The following is a 21,738-nucleotide window of genomic DNA, read 5'->3' on the forward strand; positions in this document are numbered from 1 at the left end:
GATAAAATAAGCACTACTGCACTTAGGTGGAAAAAGAAAATAAATAAATAGGGATACGGGCCCGGGTGTCCTTGGAGAAGGAGCACGCGGTGTCGACCAACGCCCTGGAGTTGTTCAGGGAGAGGTGGGCGCCGCAGGGAGTGGAGTGCATCATTTCTCCCTCCAACTCTATTTTGATTTAGTCCCTACCCTCCCCTTCACTGTTTTGATCACACAGCACTGCCCCTTGATGTGAAGGGTAGTGTTTGTCACTGGCCACTCGGGTGTTTTCCTATCTTCCTGGTGGTGGAATTTGAATAAAGATTCGTGCACTTTGTGTCTTTCACTGTGTCTCACACCTGCGCACACACACACACTGGGTGCTCGGGATAAAATAAGCACTACCGCACTTAGGTGGTAGTGTGGGGGTTAAAAAAAAAAGAAAAAGAAAAAAAGAAAAAGAAAAAAAAAGAGGAATGTCACCATGGAAAAAAAAAGAAAAAAAAAATATACCTCTAAGTCCTTCCTATTCATATACCCATCCAGACACCTTTTAAATGTGGTAATTGTACCATCTCCACCAGTTGCTCTGGCAGCTCAATCCACATATACACCACCTCTCTGTGAAAAAGTTGCCCTTTGGGTCCTTTTTACATCTTTCTACTCTCACCTTAAACCTATGCCCTCTAGTTCTGGACTCCCCCAGCCGAGGTAAAACACCTCAGTTATTCACCCTACCCATGCTGCTCATGATTTTATAAGAACATAAGAAGTAGGAGCAGGAGTCGGCCATCTGGCCCCTCTGAGCCCACTCTGCCATTCAATAGATCATGGCTTTTTGTGAACTCAGCTCCACTTACCCGCACTCTCACCATAACCCTTAATTCCTTTACTGTTCAAAAATCTTTCTTTACCTTAAAACATTCAACAAGAGATCCAAGATGGTGGCAGTCTGTGTGGTCTGCTGTGCTGGGCTCTGTGCCATATCCTGTGACAAGGTGGACCTTCACAACCCCCCTTACCAATCACCCCGAGGAGAAAAAAAGTGCTAATTTAAACTTGCTGATCATCTGGAGTCGTTGAAATTGTGTGTGACATCTTTAAGTCCAGAATGAAATCAAATAAAGGAAAGGGGCCTAAAGGAGTACAGCAGACAAGGCCCTCCCCGAAGGCATCATGGGTGCCTGCAGCCAGTGGTCAAACTCTCGGAGTGGCCCCTTTGGACCTAACAGGACAGCAGCAGTTACTCTTGGAGTTTGACAAACTCCGAGAGAAGATCGAAGCAGCAGTAGAACCACTATCTGCCACGCTAAAAAAGCATGAGCAGGAAATCCAACTACTGGACCGAAGAATGGAGACAGTGGAGGAGAGGAATGCGGCATCAGCAACCGTGGCGGAGATCTCAGGAGGAAGGATCTGAGAGCTGGAAGACCAGATTTGGGTCCTTCAGGAACAAGACCTGGAGAATAAAAATAGGAGAAAAAACTTATGGCTTGTGGGTCTTCCAGAGTACGAGGAAGGCGAGGACCTTGTTGGTTTCCTGGAGAAGTGGCTCCCGAAGTTACGGGGCTGGAGTTGGAGTCGGGCCCATTAGATTGCAATGTGCAGGTCCGGGTCACACCCGTGCCCCTGCGCGGTCCTAGTGCAGCTCCTGTATTATAAAGAAAAGCAGTTAATAGTTGAAACAGCAAGAAGACTGGGAAGAAATTCACAGGCTTTAATGTACAAAGGCTCAAAGATAATGTTTTTTCAGGGCTTCTCAGGAGCCCTAATTAAGAAGATTTGGAGACGCCGGTGTTGGACTGGGGTGGACAAAGTTAAAAATCACACAACACCAGGTTACAGTCCAACAGGTTTACTTGGAAGCACTAGCTTTCGGAGCACCGCTCCTTCATCAGGTGGTTGTGTTGATGAAGGAGCAGCGCTCTGAAAGCTAGTGCTTCCAAATAAACCTGTTGGACTGTAACCTGGTGTTCTGTGATTTTTAATTTTGTAATTAAGAAGAAAAGGGCTTTTGATGACGTCAAGAAAGAATTAAAGGACCTGAACATTCAATATTTCTTGAGATACCCGGCTGTGTTGCGTTTCGTCCATGGGGGGACGGTATATTACTTTGACTCCACAGAAAAGGCGAAGGACTTTGTGAGGGGGCATCATTCCGGACAATGATAAGGGGTTTTTTTATTGCGCCTTTTTTTTATCTTCTCTCTCCCCTTATTTTTGTGGTTATTGGCTTTATACGCACCACCTTGATGTAAAACCGGAATTATTTTATATATCGGTCAGTTGGGTATTATCTAGGGCTCCTTTTATTTTATTGCTGTCCTTTCGATTTTGTATTAGGGGTGGCTATATCTGTGGTTAAGATGAGTTGTGGGGTGGGGGGGGGGGGGGGGGATAATGGGCATCCATTGTCAACTTTCAGAATGTAAATAACAGGTTTTCCTCATTTGTGAATTGCCTGGGTCTAGCGCACGGCCTCAACTAGAGGGAGTTAAGATGGTAGCAAGGATTGGGAGGAGTGCCCCCTATGGGCAAAGGTGACAATCTCTAGTGAATTGAGGGTTATTTGGGTGTTTGCTTCAGTTAAATGCAGTGATTAGTTTTTTAGTTGTAGTACTTTTTATAGGAGTAGTTTTCAGACTTCATAGAGTTAATGTCTTTGTTGCTCGCCACAAGTCAGATAAGCTCCCTCCTCTTGGGAAACCACGGGTTGCCCTGGACGACCATGGCTAGTGATTTGTTCAGGTGGTGTATGTGGAGTATAAAAGGGAGCCATTCCTATTAAAAGAATGAAGATGTTGTCAAGCCTTCGGAAGGAAAGGGTAGACATTGCCCTACTCAAGAGACGCATCTAATCGATAAGGAACGTCTGAAACTGCAGCAGGGGGGTTACGGCAGGGTATTCTTCTCCTTCTTTAGCTCTAAGAGTAGAGGAGTGGCTATACTGGTAAGAAGGAACCTCCCCTTCCAAGTAACCGAGCAAATTAAGGACGAACATGGATGGTTTATCATTCTTAAAGCTCTAATACACGGAGAAGAGTATGGCGTCTTGAATGTTTACTGTCCCCCGCCGCACCTTCTTAAATTTCTAATTGATGCAGTTGCTAAATTAATGAATCTTGGGGTGCACCACATGGTCATTGGAGGGGATTTTAATCGCCTAATGGATCCCAGGGTAGACAGGGTGCCAAGGGGCCTGGCAGGTACGCCCACACAATCTAAGCAGTTGGTGGACATGTGTGAAGAGTTGGGATTGGTGGATGTGTGTGAAGAGTTGGGACTGGTGGACATGTGTGAAGAGTTGGGACTGGTGGATGTGTGTGAAGAGTTGGGACTGGTGGATGTGTGTGAAGAGTTGGGATTGGTGGATGTGTGGAGGCATCTCCACCCTAATGGAAGAGACTTTACTTTCTGCACCAACTCACACAAGTGCCGTATGTGAATTGACATGTTTTTATGCCAACTGATGGTTTGGACAAAATATTAGCGTGCAAAATTGGAAAAATAGCTGTCTCAGATCATGCGCCAGTGTATTTAGATGTTAAAATCAAGGGTAGTGGAATGGATGCACATCACTGGGGCATGGACCCATTTCTGTTAAGGGATAGCAAATTTGTTGAGTACATCAGAAAAGAGATCAGGGCCTTCTGGGATATCAACTCAGGTACGGCCAGTATTCCGGCAATACTTTGGGAGGCCACTAAGGCATATTTACGAGGCCTGATCATTTTGTATTCTGCGACCAGAAGGAGGCAGAGGGAACAGCAACAACAGATGCTGGAGGCCCGGCTGCAGATAGCTGAGGAAACATATTATAATAGGCCCTCTTTGGTCAAGTTGCAGCGGGTCACGATCCTCCGGGCGGCTATTGACTCATTGCGCACACAGGTGGCTAAAAAAAAGGTCTCCTTTGCTAAACAAAGACTGTTTGAATTTGGAGATAAGCCTGGTAGCTATCTGGCATATTTGGCTAGGAGGAAAAAAGCTTTTCTATCTATTACATCTGTAAGGGAGAAGGTTGGCATGATTACCCGTGAGCTGAAGAAGATTAATGTTAAACTTAGGGAATACTTCGCAGAGCTATATCGGTCGGAGGGATGTGAACATGGTGCAGCAAGAATTCAGTCCTTTTTTGAGAATTTGATGGAGTCCCAAGTGATTTCTATAAGGAATTCATTAATGTGTTGGTGGAGCCACTTCTGGGGATGTATAGCTATTCATATACACAGGATTGTCTGCCGCCGTCTCATAGGGAAGCTAATATCGCCCTCATTTTAAAGAAGGGGAAAGACCCTGAATAATGTGCTTCATACAGACCAATCTTACTGTCGAATGTAGATTTTAAAATTCTATCCAAGATGCTGGCCCTGAGATTGGAAAATGTCCTGCCCCCTGTTATAAAAGATCAGACGGGTTTTGTTAAGGGCCATAGCTCCTCCAACAATATCAGGAGGGGACTGAACATGGTAAGGGTATGCCAGCAAAGATTGATTCCGGGTTTTGTGGTCTCCCTAGATGCAGAAAAGGTGTTTGATCGGATAGAATGGTCATATCTGTTTGGAGTCCTAGAGCACTTTGGTATGGAGGGATCCTTTGTCAGATGGGTGGCAGTATTGTATAATGATCCTAAGGTGGCAGTCATAACAAACGGTTCTATGTCAGATAACTTTAACATTGGGAGAGGTAATCGACACCTCTCTCACCGCTGCTATTTACCTTGGCAATTGAGCCGTTAGCTGAGGCTATCAGGAGGGATCCTGAAATAGTGGTGCCAGGGATGGGAATGGGGGAACATAAGATCACCCTATATGCTGATGACATCCTCTTGTTCTTGGCCAATTCGGAGGAGTCCGTTCTTCGATTGATTCAAACAATTAATTTATTTGGCAGATTCTCAGGCTACAGGATCAACTTTACAAAATCGGAAGCCATGCCGGTGGGGGGATAAGTGGAGGTGCCTGATCTGAAGGATGGAATACAATTCCCATTTAGATGGTTGTCAAAAGGTTTTTTGTATTTGGGAATTTTTATTACCCCTTCCTTCCACCAGCTGTATAAAGCTAACTATGTATAACTATTGGAGATGATAAAACAGGATTTGCAGCGGTGGGAGGGGTTACTGTTATCATGGCTGGGCCGAATAGCCCTGATTAAAATGAATGTTTTTCTCCAGCTGTTGTACGCCATGAGAATGCTCCCGTTGCTGCTACCCAGATGAGTATTAGGGAGGCTCAATGGTTGGCTAGGGGCCTTTATTTGGTGCCACAGGCGTCCTCTCATTAAATTCACTAAATTGCAGTTTTCGCAGAGTGAGGGAGGGGTGGATCTTCCAGATTTGAAGAAATATCAAATAAGTGCCCCAGTTAGCATATGTTGGTGACTGGGGGGGATTCGGGGTCAATTTAGCTTGACGTTGAAGCCTCGCAATCGAGATGTCCTTGAGATTTATTATTTATGGATAAGATGAAAGCCATGTGTTTCAGCAACGGGAGCATTCTCATGGCATACAACAGCAGTGTAAGAGCCCAATCATTTTAAATACAGTGAAAGGCTGGAGGATAATAAGACAAGACAAGGGCAATTGGTCTAAGACCTTGCCGTTTACCCCATTGGTGGGAGCCCAAGGATTTAAACCTGAGGCTATGGACTCTAGCTTTAAGTTATTGGAGAATAGGGGAATCTCATGCCTGGGAAGTTTGTTCGAGGGGGAGGTCTTGATGTCATTTAGTCAGTTAAGCCAGAAATATGGATTGTCTAACAGGGACCTTTTCCGATACCACGCTCCTGGCTCAGTGTTACAAGTCCGATGTGGGGAAAAGAGTACTCCGGTGTACAGGCGCTCTTTCAGTTAGTACTTTGTATCATTTACAGAAAGGATGTGTCTTGGGAGACGTGAAAGGACTCTGTAGGGCATGGAATCGAGAGCTAGGAGAGGATATTTCATCGGAGGTATGGGAAGATATGGGGGGAAATGTAAGGAAAATCTCAATATGTAACAGAGCGCAGGCCATGCAATTGAAGATCTTACACAGGGCCCATATGGCGCCAGAGAGGCTAGCTAAGTTCAAGAGAGGAGTGTCATCAGGGTGTGTCCCAAATGTAAAATTAATATAGGCATTCTTACACACTGCTACTGGTCATGTTGTAAGATCCAGAGATACTGGAGCGCTATAGTAAGGGAGCTAAAGGACATCCTGGGGATTGAAATTAACATGGATCCGGTATTTCTTCTGGGGTTGCAAAATTTGTCCTCTCTGGGGGAACACGGGAATAGATTGTGTAACATTCTTACCCACTGTGCGAGGAAGAATATTCTAGTGAATTGAACGTTGGAAAAGCCACCCGGGTCTTATGGGGTGGCGCAGGCTGGTGATGGAGCATCTCCCCCTAGATCTACCTCACAAATGTGGTGCACCACAAAATGGAGCAGTTTTACAAGACATGGTGGCCCTTTTTAAATGATATTAATGCTGACTTATCAGCAATTTTAATTAGGGCCGTGGTATAGCCGTGGGAATCAGTATGGGCGCTCGTGAGGCCCTGGGAGGGGGAGGCTGGGGGAGAAAGAATACGGGTACAATAGCTAGTGCTCCCAGGGATGGGAGCCTCAGTGGAGGTGTGATAAATGAAATAGAATAAAGTAGTGAGATATAATTTAATTGAAGTTATTTGAATTTAGTTTAATTCAATATTTATTTGTAGTTTAGTTTAAGTTAAGTAGATATGTTTGTTCTGTAGAATAGTAGGTCGTTCATTACTAAGAGTATTGCGTTATGACTTTGTTGTGCTGTCTCTACTTTTCTGTCTTTTGGTCTTTTTTATATATAGATGTTTTGTAAAAGATTTAAAAAGGTCTTTAATAAAAAATATTTATTTTAAAAAATTCAACAAGGTAGCCTCAACTGCTTCAAGATTCACAACCCTTTGGAAGAAGAATTTTGTTCTCAACTCAGAGCTAAATCTGCTCCCCCTTATTTTGAGGCTATGCCTCCTAGTTCTAGTTTCCCCTACCAGTGGAAACGAATCTCCCTGCTTTTTTCTTATAGACTAAAGAAGATCATAGAATCCCTACAGTGTGGAAACAGGCCCTTTAGCCCAACAAGTCCATACCGATCCTCTGAAGAGTAACCCACTCAGACCCATTCCCCTACATTTAACCCCTGACTAATGCACCTAATGTACATATCCCTGAACACAGTGGACAATTTAGCATGGCAGAAAGGTGGCAGATGGAATTCAATGTAGCTAAGTGCGAGGTGATTCACTTTGGGAAGAATAACAAAACCCCTGACTAATGCACCTAATGTACATATCCCTGAACACAGTGGACAATTTAGCATGGCCAATCCACCCTGATCTTTGGACTGTGGGAGCAAACCGGAGTACCTGCAGGAAACCCACGCAGACAAGGGGAGGACGTGCAACCTCTACACAGACAGTTGCCCAAGGCTGGCATTGAACCCAGGTTCCGGGCACTGTGAGGCAGCAGTGCTAACCTAACCACTAAACCACCATGCCGCCTTATCTATTCCCTTCATACTATTATATGTTTCTATAAGATCACCCCTCATTCTTTTAAATACCAATGAGTACAATCTCAATCTAGAACAAAGAACAAAGAAAGATACAGCACAGGAACAGGCCCTCCGGTCCTCCAAGCCTGGACCGATCTAGACCCTCAATCTAAACCTGTCACCTATTTTCCAAGGATCTTTACCCCTCTGCTCCCTGCCTATTCTTGTATCTGTCTAGATACATCTTAAATGACAATATCGTGCCCACCTCTATCACCCCCATTGGCAATACATTCCAGGTACCCACCCACCATCTCCCTTAAACTTATCCCCTCTCACCTTGAACTCATGACCCCTGGCTAGGGGCCCTCTTAGCTAGTCTTACAATTTCACTGTCATCCATGGTTCCCTACTCTTGCCATTTCTAACCCTCATTTTCACAGGGACATGTCTGTCCTGCACTCTAATCAACCTCTCTTTAAAAGTCTACTCAATCTCTCCTCATAAGCCAACCCTCTCAACTTCAAAATCAACTTAGTGAACCCCCTCTACACCCCCTCCGGTATCAGTACATCCTTTCTCAAGTAAGGAGACCAAAACTGTACATAGTGCTCCAGGTATGGCCTCACCCACACCTATACAGCTACAACATAACCTCCCTATTTTCAAACTCCATCCTCTTTAGCAATGATAAACAATATACTATTTGCCTTCTTAATCACGTGCTGCACCTACAAACAACTTTTTTAAATTCATGCGCACATACCTTGGAGTGCAGGTTCATAGTTCCTTGAAAGTAGACTCGCAGATAGATAGTGAAAAAGGTGTTTAGTATGATTTCTTTTACTGGTCAGAGAATTGAGTATAGGAGTTGGGAGGTCATGTTGCAGCTATACAGGACATTGATTAGGAAGGATATCATGGAACTTGAAAGAGTTCAGAAAAGATTTTCAAGGATGTTGCCAGCGTTGGAGGGTTTGAGTGATAGGGAGAGGCTGAACAGACTTGGGCTGTTTTCCCTGGAGTGTCAGATGCTGAGGGGTGACTTTATAGAGGTTTATAAAATCTTGAGGGGCATGGATAGGGTAAATAGACAAGGTGTTTTCCCTGGGATAGGGGAGTGTACTGCGCTGTATTCTTCTATGTTCTATGTTCTATGTTCTAAATAGACAAGGTGTTTTCCCTGGGATAGGGGAGTCCAAAGCTAGAGGGCATAGGTTTAAGGTGAGAGGGGAAAGATTTAAAAGGACCTAAGGGGCAATGTTTTCATGCAGAGAGTGGTGTGTGAGTGGAATGAGCTGCCGGAGGAAATGGTGGAGGCTGGTATATTTACAGCATTTAAAAGGCATTGGGATGTGTATATGAATAGGAAGGGTTTAGAGGGATATAGGCCAAGTGCTGGCAAATGGGCTAGGTTTATCTAGGACGTCTGGTCAGCATGGACAAGTTGGACTGAAGGGTCTTTTCTTTCTTGTACATCTCTATGATTCTATGACACTCCACTGCACGACAGCATGCTGCAATTTTTCACTATTAAAATAATACATCATTTTGCTGTTATTCAAAATGGATTTCCTCACATTTAGTAACATAGTACTCCATCAGCCCTCTCACTTAAACTATCTATATCCTGCTGCACAGTTTGCTGTACCAATCACCTTAGTGTCATCTGCAAACCTTGACACACTGTACTTGGTCCACAACTCCAAATTATCTATGTAAATTGAAAGAAGAGATAGGTGAGGTCCTAAACAAATATTTTGTCCTGGTATTCAACAAAGACAAGGAATTGATGGAGAAGGAAGCGTCAAATTTCTAAGCCAAGTTACTATTAAAAAGGAAGAGGCTTTGTGCATCTTAAAAAGTATTAAGGTAGATAGGTCCCTGGGACCTGATGGGATTGATCCCAGAATATTGAGGGAGGGAAGAGAACAAATTGCTGGAGTATTGACCGACATTTTTGTATCCTGTTTGGCCACAGGTGAGGTCCCAGAGAACTGGAGAATAGCCAATGTTGTCCTTTAGTTTAAGAAGGGAAGCATGGATAATCCTGGAAATTACAGGCCTGTGAACTTCACATCGGTGGTAGGGAAATGATTGGAAAGATTCTGAGGAAGCAAATGGACTTATTAATGATAGACAGAGTGGGTTTGTGTTGGGGCATTGTGCCTCACTAACTTGATCGAGTGTTTTGTGGAGGTGACAAAGATGATCGATGAGGGAAAGCAGCTGATGTTGTCTGCATGAACTTGAGTAAAGCCTTTGACCAGGAGCCTCATGGTACAAAAGGTGAAATCACATGGTATTGTGGTATCAGGGGTGAGTTGATAAGATGGATACAGAACTGGCTGAGTCATAGGAGACAGAGGTACTAGAAATAAAGATTAGTATATTTGAATTGCTGCTTACTAATACCTTTCTTATCTCCCTAAAATCCTCCGAGAGTATCTTATTTTTTATAATTTGGAGATGCCGGTGTTAGACTGGGGTCTACAAAGTTAAAAATCACAAAACACCAGGTTATAGTCCAACAGGTTTAATTAGAAACACTAGCTTTCGGAGCGCTGCTCCTTCATCAGGTGGTTATGGAGTATAAGATTGTAAGACTCGGAACTTTTAGCAAAAGTTTACAACGTGATGTAACTGGAATTATATACTGAAAAAGACCTGATTTGTTTGTTAAGTCTCTCATTTGTTAGCATGACCATGTTGGTTTCAGTTTTTTCATAGGCAAATCACAACATTTTTTAAAAAGTTACATTCTCAAGTGATCTTTAACAATTGGTGTCATGTTGGCCCAGATAATGTATTAACCTTCAATACATTATCTGGGCCAACATGACAATCTCCACAACCACCACTCGAAGAAGGAGCCGTGCTCTAAAAGCTAGTGTGCTTCTAATTAAACCTGTTGGACTATAACCTGGTGTTGTGTGATTTTTAACTTTATTTTTTATACCTTTTGTAGCTGGTACCAATATGAACTGCAATCACTGACTGTTCATCCTTCCCCAAAATAATTCCCTGCAGCTGCACAATGACATCCCCGATTCTGGCATCAAGGACACAGAATAACATCCTGAATTCTCAAAAGTAAAATACTGTGCATGCTGGAAAAATGAAATAAAAACAAGGTGCTGGAGAATCCCAGCAGATCTGGCAGCATCTGTGGAGAGAGAAACAGAGTTAACATTTTGACTCTGCATGACTGTGCTTTAGAACTCCTGGGTCCATGTCTGCCTGTTCATGTGACTCTGTAATTTCTTTCACTATTGCCCCAATCCTGTTTCCTGCCTCTGGAACTATCCCTCTCCGTTCCACCCCAACAAAGTTGCTGTTCACTCTGATTGAATGGAGCTATGAAATGAGCATTTCCACATGTGCTGAAATGACTGGGTGACACCTGTAGGAGATGCAGAGGAATGAGTGCAGGCCTCAATGCCTCTGTCTCCAGCATTGGTTCCACCAGTTTATCCAGTAACTGTGAGTGGAACCAGACAGACTGATCCTGGATTCATGTTTCCATGAGAATCTGGCATTCACAGACACACCTGGGCCAGGACTCCTTCAGATGAGGAAGGGTAGAGAAGGTATGTTGCAGTTCCTGCATCTTCTCCTCAGGTCCTGCCTCCGGGACCCTCCTGTTGCCTCCAGGGAGGGAGGGTTGCCTCCCATACTCTCTGCCTGGATGAACCTCCAGTGGCTGAGCAGACAGAGGACAGGTCATGTTCTGAAAACCTGGAAACAGATCACATTGTGGGACTGTCTTGGCAAATGTGAGACATTGAATGACCCTGGAGAGTATTCCCCAACTGCCACCTCCCCGCACTCCTATTCTTCACCTTTCTGCACATGCAAAGCCTCTTCCCCCACCTCTGCATGAATGCCTGAGTGCCCCTTCCTTCCTCACTAGTTGGTCACCCCAATTGGAAGGTTCTTGGGAGGGATTTTTTTTAAACAAAATTGGAAATTGTTGGAAAAGCTCAGCAGGTCTGATAACACCTGTGGAGAGTAAGCAGAGTTTATGTTTCAGGTCCAATAGGTTCAGAAGGGTCACTTGATCTGAACTCATCAGACCTGAAACATTAACTCTGCTTTCTCTGCACTGAGTCAAAAAGTGTGCTGCTGGAAAAGCACAACCTGTCGGGCAACATCCGAGGAGCAGGAAAGTCAACGTTTCAGGAATGGCAAACATTCCTGATGAAGAGCTAATGCTTGAAACATCGACTCTCCTGCTCCTCGGATGCTGCCTGACCGGCTATGTTTTTCCAGCAACACATTTTTTGACTGATCACCAGCATCTGCAGTCTTCACTTTCTCCTAGTTTTTCTTCACAGATGCTGCCAGACCTACTGAGCTTTTCCAGCAATTCCTGTTTTTGCTTCAAATTTCCAGGATCTACAATTCTTTGGGTTTTTTTTGGATGGGACTTTTCTCTGTTTGATCAGCTGGGGGTCAGGTGTGGCCACACTGTTGGAATAAACTGTATTCCTTACTTCCAATGTGCTTAATATTTTTCATAATGTGACTCTCATCATCAAAAATTGGTACACAAACATCTTCATCTCTGCTCTTGTACCTCATTTTAAAGCTGAACCTTTTGGAATGTAAATCTTTCCTCATACTTCCTTCACAATGTATCAGTTCACATATTCCTGTGGTGGATTTAATCTGCCTAGCATGTTTTATCAGCCTAACGACCCTGTTTATCTGTCTAGTACGGTATTTGACCTATCCCTCAGACTACCTTTAGTACAGTATTTGGCCTGTCCCTCAGACGACCTTTAGTACAGTATTTGGCCTGTCCCTCAGACGACCTTTATGTTGTATCTGCATTTGACTATATTTTGTTTTAATTGATGTACTTCAATGTATTTGAGAGAAAAGATCATCAATAAATAAATGCAAGCCTTTCTCCTTTAATATTTATCATAGATGAGACTAGCTTCATGGATGTGTTTCATGAAAAAGGCAGCAGAGGCTTGGTGCAGCAGTTTTGAACATAGTTGTTACTGCTATGAAACACAATCCAGTCAGCAGACTCAGAATGCAGTGTCTCTGGAGTCTGACTTTTCTGCTTCAATAAAACTCATTGCCATCTTAAATTTGATCTTTGTAACTGTCACAACCATTTTCTCACCCACCCTGACTTTGATAAAGTATAACTGGCAACATTCTTGGAATTACAAGCTCAGGATATCATAGAATCCCTACAGTGTGGAAGCAGGTCAATTGGCCCATCAAGTCCACACCAACCCTCCAAACAGCATCCCATCCAGATCTCCCAGTCCTGTAACCCTGCATTTCCCTTGCCAACAACTTAAACTACATATCCTTGACTCCACAGGCAATTTCCCATGGCCAATCCACCTGACCTGCAAATATTTGGACTGTGGGAGGAAACCCACGCAGACACAGGGAGAACGTGCAAACTCCACACAGGCAGTCACCCGAGACGTGAATCGAACCTGGGTCTCTGGCACTGTGAGGCAGCAGTGCTAACCACTGAGCTACTTTGCTGCTCTTTTCAGGTCAGTCAGAAAGTTTCTGGAAGGTTCTGGAAAATGTTTTCGATCTTGACTCACTGACACTACTCAGACTCTGGAAATTCAGTTACTTCGAGTTGGTTTGAAGATTCTTGGAATACAATGCTTTGTTTTTCTAGGATTAGTGTCAAGTTACTATTAATCACAGATGGTGATCTTGTTTCCACGAAAATGAGCATGGTGCTGTATTACAGCCTTATTCTTTGCTCACAACCCAGTCTTGCTCCCAATCAGGCACTCTTATCCTTGTCATTGTAAAACGTCAAAGCCAGTTTTGTACTGTTACCTTGAGCTTTCATTCTGTTGCCATCTTAACAGCTGCACAGATCAACCTTATCTCAGCACGGTGTTTTAATGCAGGCCTATGCCCTTTTGTGGAGCAGTGGTAGTGTCCCTATCCGAGGACCAAGAGACCCAGGTTCAAGTCACATGTGATCCAGAGGTGCACAAAAACATCTCTGAACAACTTGATTAGAAAAATAGGTTCAATATTTATTAATGCAGAGCCTGAGGTACAAAGGTTTCTTGGTAAATGCTTGCTCAGAACTTTGCATTACCTCAAACTCAGTGCACCAATCAATCCCAAACACACATATTGTGGTGAAACCTGAGGTCTATTTGCAAAGTGGCTTTCTGTGCTAAATCTGATTTAGTCTGCACCTTGAGCACTGCTTTCACCATCTATTTCATTTGATAAATGGATCTGAAACAAAACTGAATATGAACAGCCATTTGGTTGCAAAATTAGCTAGAAGGTAGGAAACAGAGGGTGGTGGTGGAGGGTTGCTTTTTGGACTGGACCCCTGTGACCAGTGGTGTGCCACACGTACCACTCTCTGTGTGAAAAAGTTGCCTGGCAGGTCCCTTTTACATTTTTCCATCTGACCTTAAACCTAGTCATGATTTGGAGATGCCGGTGTTGGACTGGGGTGTACAAAGTTAAAAATCACACAACACCAGGTTATAGTCCAACAGGCTTAATTGGAAGCACACTAGCTTTCGGAGCATCGCTCCTTCATCAGGTGATAGTCACTACCACCTGATGAAGGAGCGTCACTAGTTTTGGATTCCCCTACCCTGGGCAAAAGACTTCAGTGTATTTTTCTGTATGTAGTAAAACTTACAACATTTAAAAATCTGCAATTAGAGTCATAGAGATGTACAGCATGGAAACAGGCCCTTTGGTCCAACCCAACCATGCCAACCAGATATCCCAACCCAATCTAGTCCCACCTGCCAGCACCCGCCCCATATCCCTCCAAATCCTTCCTATTCATATACCCATCCAAATGCCTCTGTGTGAAAAAGTTGCCCCTTAGGTCTCTTTTACATCTTTCCCCTCTCGCCCTAGACCTATGCCCTCTAGATCTGGACTCCCTGACCCCAAGGAAAAGACTTTGCCTATTTACCCTATCCATGCCCCTCATAATTTTGTAAACCTCTATAAGGTCACCCCTCAGCCTCTGACGCTCCAAGGAAAACAGTCCCAGCCTGTTCAACCTCTCCCTGTAGCTCAAATCCTCCAACCCTATCCTTGTAAATCTTTTCTGAACCCTTTCAAGTTTCACAACATCTTTCCGATAGGAAGGAGACCAGAATTGCACGTAATATTCCAACAGTGGCTTAACCAATGTCCTGTACAGCTGCAACAATACCTCCCAACTCCTGTACTCACTACTCTGACCAATAAAGGAAAGCATACCAAACACCTTCTTCACTATCCTATCTACCTGTGACTCCACTTTCAAGGAGCTATGAACCTGCACTCCAAGGTCTCTTTGTTCAGCAACACACCATAGGACTTTACCATTAAGTGTATAAGTCCTGCTCAGATTTGCTTTCCCAAAATGCAGCATCTCGCATTTATCTGAATTAAACTCCATCTGCCACTTCTCAGCCCATTGGCCCATCTGGTCCAGATCCTGTTGTAATCTGAGGTGTGGGATATAGGTGAATTAATGTTATTTCTGCAATTATAAGTTCTGATACAGAGTAAATGAATTCACATTAGTTTGGGATTGTTTCGGCCGAGAGCTGAATTAGCAAGAATGAGGAAATATATAATCCGTTAAAAATGATATGTCAGCATGAGACGTGATTACAAAACAATGGTAGAAATACCGGCACTAGATAAAATGCTGTGAAGAGAGGCCTGTATAAATAGTAAGTTTCCCACTTGTACAGAGACACAGGAACAAACCCCAATTAAAAGGGCTTAGTGATAAGATGCAGTGAGGGGCAGCGCAGATGGAGGGAGTAGATAATGGTAAGCAAAGAATGGGATGACATCAAACAACCTTATGGGGGCCAGAGATAGGCATTTGTCACGGACAAGGCCGGATAAACAGAAGTTGTGGGATCAGTCTTAAGGAAATGAGTGACGTAAGCAGAGGAGGGGGCAAATAATGAAATAAGAAAAAATATATGGGGACTCAAATTGTATAAATTTCGAGAGTTTGTTGAATTTGATGTGTAGTTGTCATTGCCTTATCTGGCATTAGACATTGCACTCACTTGCAAGTGTACAAATAAACGACACTGTTTCAGATTTTTGGTCTCGGACTGAAATTATTGAAGTGAGTGAGTTTTTGTTTCTCACAGAGGTAACCCTCTTCGCTGTCCACTACACCTCCAATTTTGGTGTCATCTGCAAACTTACTAGTTGCTGCGCTTTTCCAGCAACACATTTTCAGCTCCAAATCATTTATGTAAATAACAAAAAGTAGTAGAGGACCCAGCACCGATCCTTGTGGCACTCCACTGGTCACAGGCCTCCAATCTGAAAAACAACCCTCCACCTCCACCCTCTGTCTTCTACCTTTGAGCCAGTCCTGTACATCCTGTCCCTCAGGATTGTCTCCAACAACTTGCCCACCACCGACTTCAGGCTCAGTGGTCTATAGTTCCCTGGCTTGTCCTATCCACCCTTCTTAAACAGTGGCACCACGTTAGCCAACCTCCAGTCCTCTGGCACCTCACTTGTGACTATTGATGATACAAATATCTCAGCAAGAGGCTCAGCAATCATTTCTCTAGCTTCCCACAGAGTTCTAGGGTACACCTGATCAGATCCTGGGGATTTATCCATCTTTATCCGTTTCACGACATCCAGCACTTCCTCCTCTGTAATCTGGACATTTTGCAAGATGTCACCATCTATTTCACTACTGTCTATATCTTCCATATCCTTTTCCACAGTAAATACTGATGCAAAATACTCATTTATGTCTCCCCCATTTTCTGCGGCTTCTCACAAAGGCCGCCTTGCTGATCTTTGAGGGGCCCTATTCTCTCCCTAGTTACCCTTTTGTCCTTAACATATTGTAAAAACCCTTTGGATTCTCCTTAATTCTATTTGCCAAAGCTATCTCATGTCCCCTTTTTGCCCTCCTGATTTCCCTCTTAAGTATACTCCTACTGCCTTTATATTCTTCTAAGGATTCACTCGATCTATCCTGTCTATACCTTACATATGCTTCCTTCTTTTTCTTAACCAAACTCTCAATTTCTTTAGTCATCCAGCATTCCCTATACCTACCAGCCTTTCCTTTCACCCTGACAGGAAAGGATTGAACTGTGGACTGGTTCTGGAGGACAGTTAATGGAACTGAGGCAAACAATGCTTTTGGTGGTATTAAAATATAAACTTCCCTTTGAAAGGCTTACTACAACTTATGCAAAAAAACAGATTACAGTTGCAAGGTGTAACTGGCCATGGTGGAATGTGAACCTGGGGCCCTAGAACATTATTTGGGTCTTTGGATTAACAGTTCAGTGATAATACCATGGGGCTATCACCTCCCCATATAGCAATGAAATGTGATTCCAGCTCCCTATTTGCTCCTCCTGACCATATCTTGGACCCCTGGCACCAATGATCAGGGCACAATCCTGTACAAACCTCATATCTAAAGATGCTGGCATGAAACTAGTGAGCATTCACTACTGAGAGGGACCTTGTCGTTTGTGAGGACAGCATGGTGGTACAGTGGTTAGCACTGCTGCCTCACAGCGCCAGAGACCCAGGTTCAATTCCCGCCTCAGGCAAGTGTCTGTGTGGAGTTTGCACATTCTCCCCGTGTCTGCGTGGGTTTCCTCCGGGTGCTCCGGTTTCCTCCCACAGTCCATAATTGTGCAGGTTAGGTGAATTGGCCACGCTAAATTGTCCATAGTGTTAGGTAAGGGGTAAATGTGGGGGAATGGGTCTGGGTGGGTTACGCTCCAGCGGGTCGGTGTGGACTTGTTGGGCCGAAGGGCCTGTTTCGACACTGTAAGTAATCTAATCTAATCTAATCTAATCTAAAAAAAAAGCATGAAACAGGCCGATACATTCAAACATGTTGATGTTAAGAAGGAGGATGTGCTGGGAATTTTGAAAAACATAAGGATGGATAAGGCCCTTGGGCCAGACAAGATATACCCAAGGTTACTATGGGAAGGAAGGGAAGAGATTGCTGCACCTTTGGTGATGACTTTGCGTCGTCACTGCCCACTAGAGTAGTACCAGATGATTGGAGGGTGGCAAATGTTATTCCCTTGTTCAAGAAAGGGAATAGGATAACCCTGGGAATTACAGACCAGTCAGTATGGCATCAGACTGATTGGTCTGTAATTCCCAAGGTTATCCTATCTTGTGGTAATATCACTGATCTGTTAATCCAGAGACTTAAGTAATGTTTTGGGGAGCCAGATTCAAATTCCACCATGGCCAATGGTAGAATTTTAATTCAGTAAAAGTCTGGGAATAAGAGTCTAATGACGACCATGAAACCCTTGTCGATTGTTGGAAAAACCCATCTGGTTCACTAGAGTCCTTTAAGAAGGAAACTACCATTTTTACCTGGGCTGGCCTACATGTGACTCCAGACTCACAGCAATGTGGCTGACTCTTAACTGCCATCTGGGTAATTAAGGATGGGCAATAAATACTGGCCCAGCCAGCGACACCTTTGTCTCATGAACAAATACAAAAAATATCATCCATGTCAAGAATTCTTGCTGTCCAGTGTCCATTTGGCAGGTGGTAGGATAGGAGTCTGCATATTAGTGGCACAAGATCTGCAGTTAGCTCAACTGAGAAGAAGCAATAATTCCCATTACTAGGCATTTTGCTTCTGCCTAGCAAGAATCTTGTGTTATGGATAGTCCAGACTACTCAAAACATTCTTAAGCAGGCAACCCAGACAATAACTATGCAATTTGTTTCGGTAAGTGTGCAGTGAAAATTACCTGGAGTAGGTTAGCTAGGTTGTCTACCAGGTTTTAAAACAGACAAAAATATATTCACAAAATTACACAATGAAACACAAAGAACAGAATAAAAACTCCTATGGAACTCTGTCTATCCAAACTAGGTTTGTGAAGGTTTGTAGCTCAGGTTGAGGTTTAGGGTGTAGGTTTGCTCGCTGAGCTGTAGGTTTGATATCCAGACGTTTCATTACCTGGCTTGGTAACATCATCAGTGGCAACCTCCCAAGTGAAGCGAAGCTGTAGTCTCCTGCTTTCTGTTTATATGTTTGTCCTGGATGGGGTTCCTGGGGTTTGTGGTGATGTCACTTCCTGATATCAGAACACTATTCCAACGAGCCACCACACACTGCAGCACAGACGAACTTTGGAAAACACGTATTCAAGAAGAACGGATACTCAAAAAATACAGCTCGCAGATTCCTCAAGAACAAACCACGACAAGCAGACCAAACACAGCCAGAAACCCTAACCACCTTACCATACATCAGAGAAGTTTCAGAAATGACAGCCAGACTACTAAGACCCCTCGGAATCCTAGTAGCACACAAACCCACCAACACTCTCAAACAAAAACTAACAAACTTAAAAGACCCAGTACAACCCATGGACAAAACCAATGTCATCTACAAAATTCCATGCAAGGACTGCCACAAACACTATGTAGGTCAAACAGGAAGAAAGTTAGCCACCAGGATACACGAACACCAGCTCGCCACAAAAAACACGATCCTCTCTCCCTCGTAGCCCTGCACACGGAAGAAAAAAACGCACCAATTCGACTGGGACAACACATCTATCCTGGGACAGGCTAAGCAAAGACATGCCAGAGAATTCCTAGAGGCCTGGCACTCCAACCACAACGCTATAAACAAACACATAGATCTAGATGCCATCTATCAACTCCTCAGAAAATGAACAGGAAATGACATCACCACAAACCCCAGAAAGATATAAATAGAAAGCAGGAGACAACAGCTTCGCTTCACTTGGAGGTCGCCACTGATGATGTTACCTAGCCAAGTAATGAAATGTCTGGATATCAAACCTACAGCTCAGCGAGCAAACCTACACCCAAACTAGACTTAATTATGCTGTGCTGAATATACATAACAGTCCCAATAAGCAAACCCATTCAAAAAAAAGTGAAAATAGAATAAATGCTTGCAGGTTGAAATTAGAAAGGCAGAAGGAGAGAGAGTTTAGCAACTTGTTTCCATACAGCTCACTGTTGAACTCCTAACTAGTTCTGGACTGAACTGCTCAGCTAAAGAGCTGACCATTCCCCTTTCATTATACGTCACTTCTAAAACATGACCACCTTAGCCTGAAGTCTCATCTGTTTACATATAAACAAAAGGCCTTTCAACAGTCTTTTACCTTGGAGTCAGGAGAGTTTTATGACCCCTTTGAAAAAAGTCAAGGACACAGTATCCTTAAGAAAAGGAACAGCTTTAAGAAAAAAGGGACCAGCTTTGTGACACTTGTCTTGATGTCTATAATTTCCTGAATTAAATCTGTCTTAAACAGGAACAACGTTGGCTACTCTCCAGTCTTCTGGGACTTTACCTATTGCTTAAGAGGATGCAATGATCTCAGCAAAAGTCCTGGCAGTCTCCTCCCTTGCCTCCTTTAGTATCCTGGGATAGATCCCATAAGGCCCTGGGGACTTGTCTACCTTAATACCTTCCAAGACACTCAACACCCCCTCCTTGTTAATATTGACATGGTCTAGAATATCAACATCCCCTCCAGCCCTAAATTTTATCATCATCTCAGTCTTCCTCCTTGGTGAATTGTGATGCAAAATCCTTATTCAGGACTTCAACCACTTCCTCTGGCTCCATGTATAAATTCTCTCTTTTGTCCTTGCATGGATCTACCCTTTCCCTACTTACCCCCATGCTCCTAATGTACATATAAAATGGGTTGGGATTCTCCTTAATCCTACTTGCCAAGGACCCCATGTCTCTTCTTGGCCCTCTTCATTCCTTGCTTATGTTATTTCCTCCTCCCTTTATACATACCTCAAGGGCTTTGTCTGATTTCAGTTTCCTAAATCTTGCATGTGCTTCCTTTCTCTTTTTGGATAAACTTTCAATATCTCATCATCCAGTTACTTGAATGTTGCCTTTCTTATTTTTCAGCCTCTCAGGAACATGCTGGTCCTGAACACAGGTCAACTAGTCTTGAAACCGCCAGGGAATTCCTAGAAGCATGGCACTCATCCACAAACTCCATCAACAAACACATCGACCTGGACCCAATATACCGGCCACTACAGTGGACAGCTGAAACTGACAACCGGAAGCGGCAGGGACAGGCCACTATAAATGCCAAAGGAAACACCACAGAAGCGCTTCACAGGAGGCTCCCAAGCACTGAGGATGTCACCTAGACAGGGGACGAAACGTTTGCAACAAAAACTTCCAGCTCGGCGAACAGAACCACAGCATCTAACATGACTTGCAGAGGTTCCCATGGCAGGGTGGTGTGGTGTTGTGATCAATGTTGTCCTGAATGCTGGGTAGTTTGCTGCAAACGAAAGTCTGTTTAAAGGTGTGGCGGTTGTTTGAAGATGACAAGTAGGGATGATCTTGGTGAGATGCTTGTCACCATTGATGACACGTTGAAGGCTGCAATCATGGCATACTTTCTTCGCTCTGGGGAAGTACTGGATGACGAAGGGCACTCAGTTGTATCCTGGGTTTGCCTTCTGAGGAGGTCATTGCAGTTTGTCACTGTGGCACATTGGAACTGGCATTAAATTGAGCACCATATCTCGTTCTTATGAGGACATCCTTCAAAATCTTTAGGTGTCAGTAGTGTTCCTCCTCATCTGAGCAGATCCTGTGTATGTGCAGGACTCATCTGTAGGGAATAGCTTCTAACACCCTTGGTCACCTGCCCAGAGCCTTATTACTTGACGCTCCAATCACACTATTTGCATGATCTTTTGATCTCTCTGCCCATAAAGTCTGTGTTCTGAGGGCTTCCCTCTCACCTCATCTGACAAAGGCCTACACTCTGAAAACTGGTCATTTCAAATAAACCTGTTGGACTATAACCTGCAGTTGTGTGATTTCAGATACTGTCCACTAGAGGGCAGGTTTGACCACATTATGAACCAGGAACAAATTTTAACATCAGGTTTCAATCACTCAGCCTTATTCTGAAGGCCTGATAGCAGTTGGAGCAGCAGAATCCACAGGAATTGCCTGGAAAATTGAAGATTCTGATGAGCAATTCCTCTGCATCTGAAACCATCTGAAAAAAATCCATTAACGTTGGAGAATTCAATGTGTTCCACTTCTTGTAAGCCAATAGTTTCCAGGTAAAGGTAGACAACCAAAGACCTACACTAACTCCTGGATAACTCTTAAGCTGACCCCGAGTTACCTCTCACTCCCCAATGATCCCTTAAAGCCTTGGATCCCTGACACCTGAAG

This window comes from Chiloscyllium plagiosum, chromosome 30, assembly GCF_004010195.1.
Source record: "Chiloscyllium plagiosum isolate BGI_BamShark_2017 chromosome 30, ASM401019v2, whole genome shotgun sequence".
NCBI classification, from domain to species: domain Eukaryota; kingdom Metazoa; phylum Chordata; class Chondrichthyes; order Orectolobiformes; family Hemiscylliidae; genus Chiloscyllium; species Chiloscyllium plagiosum.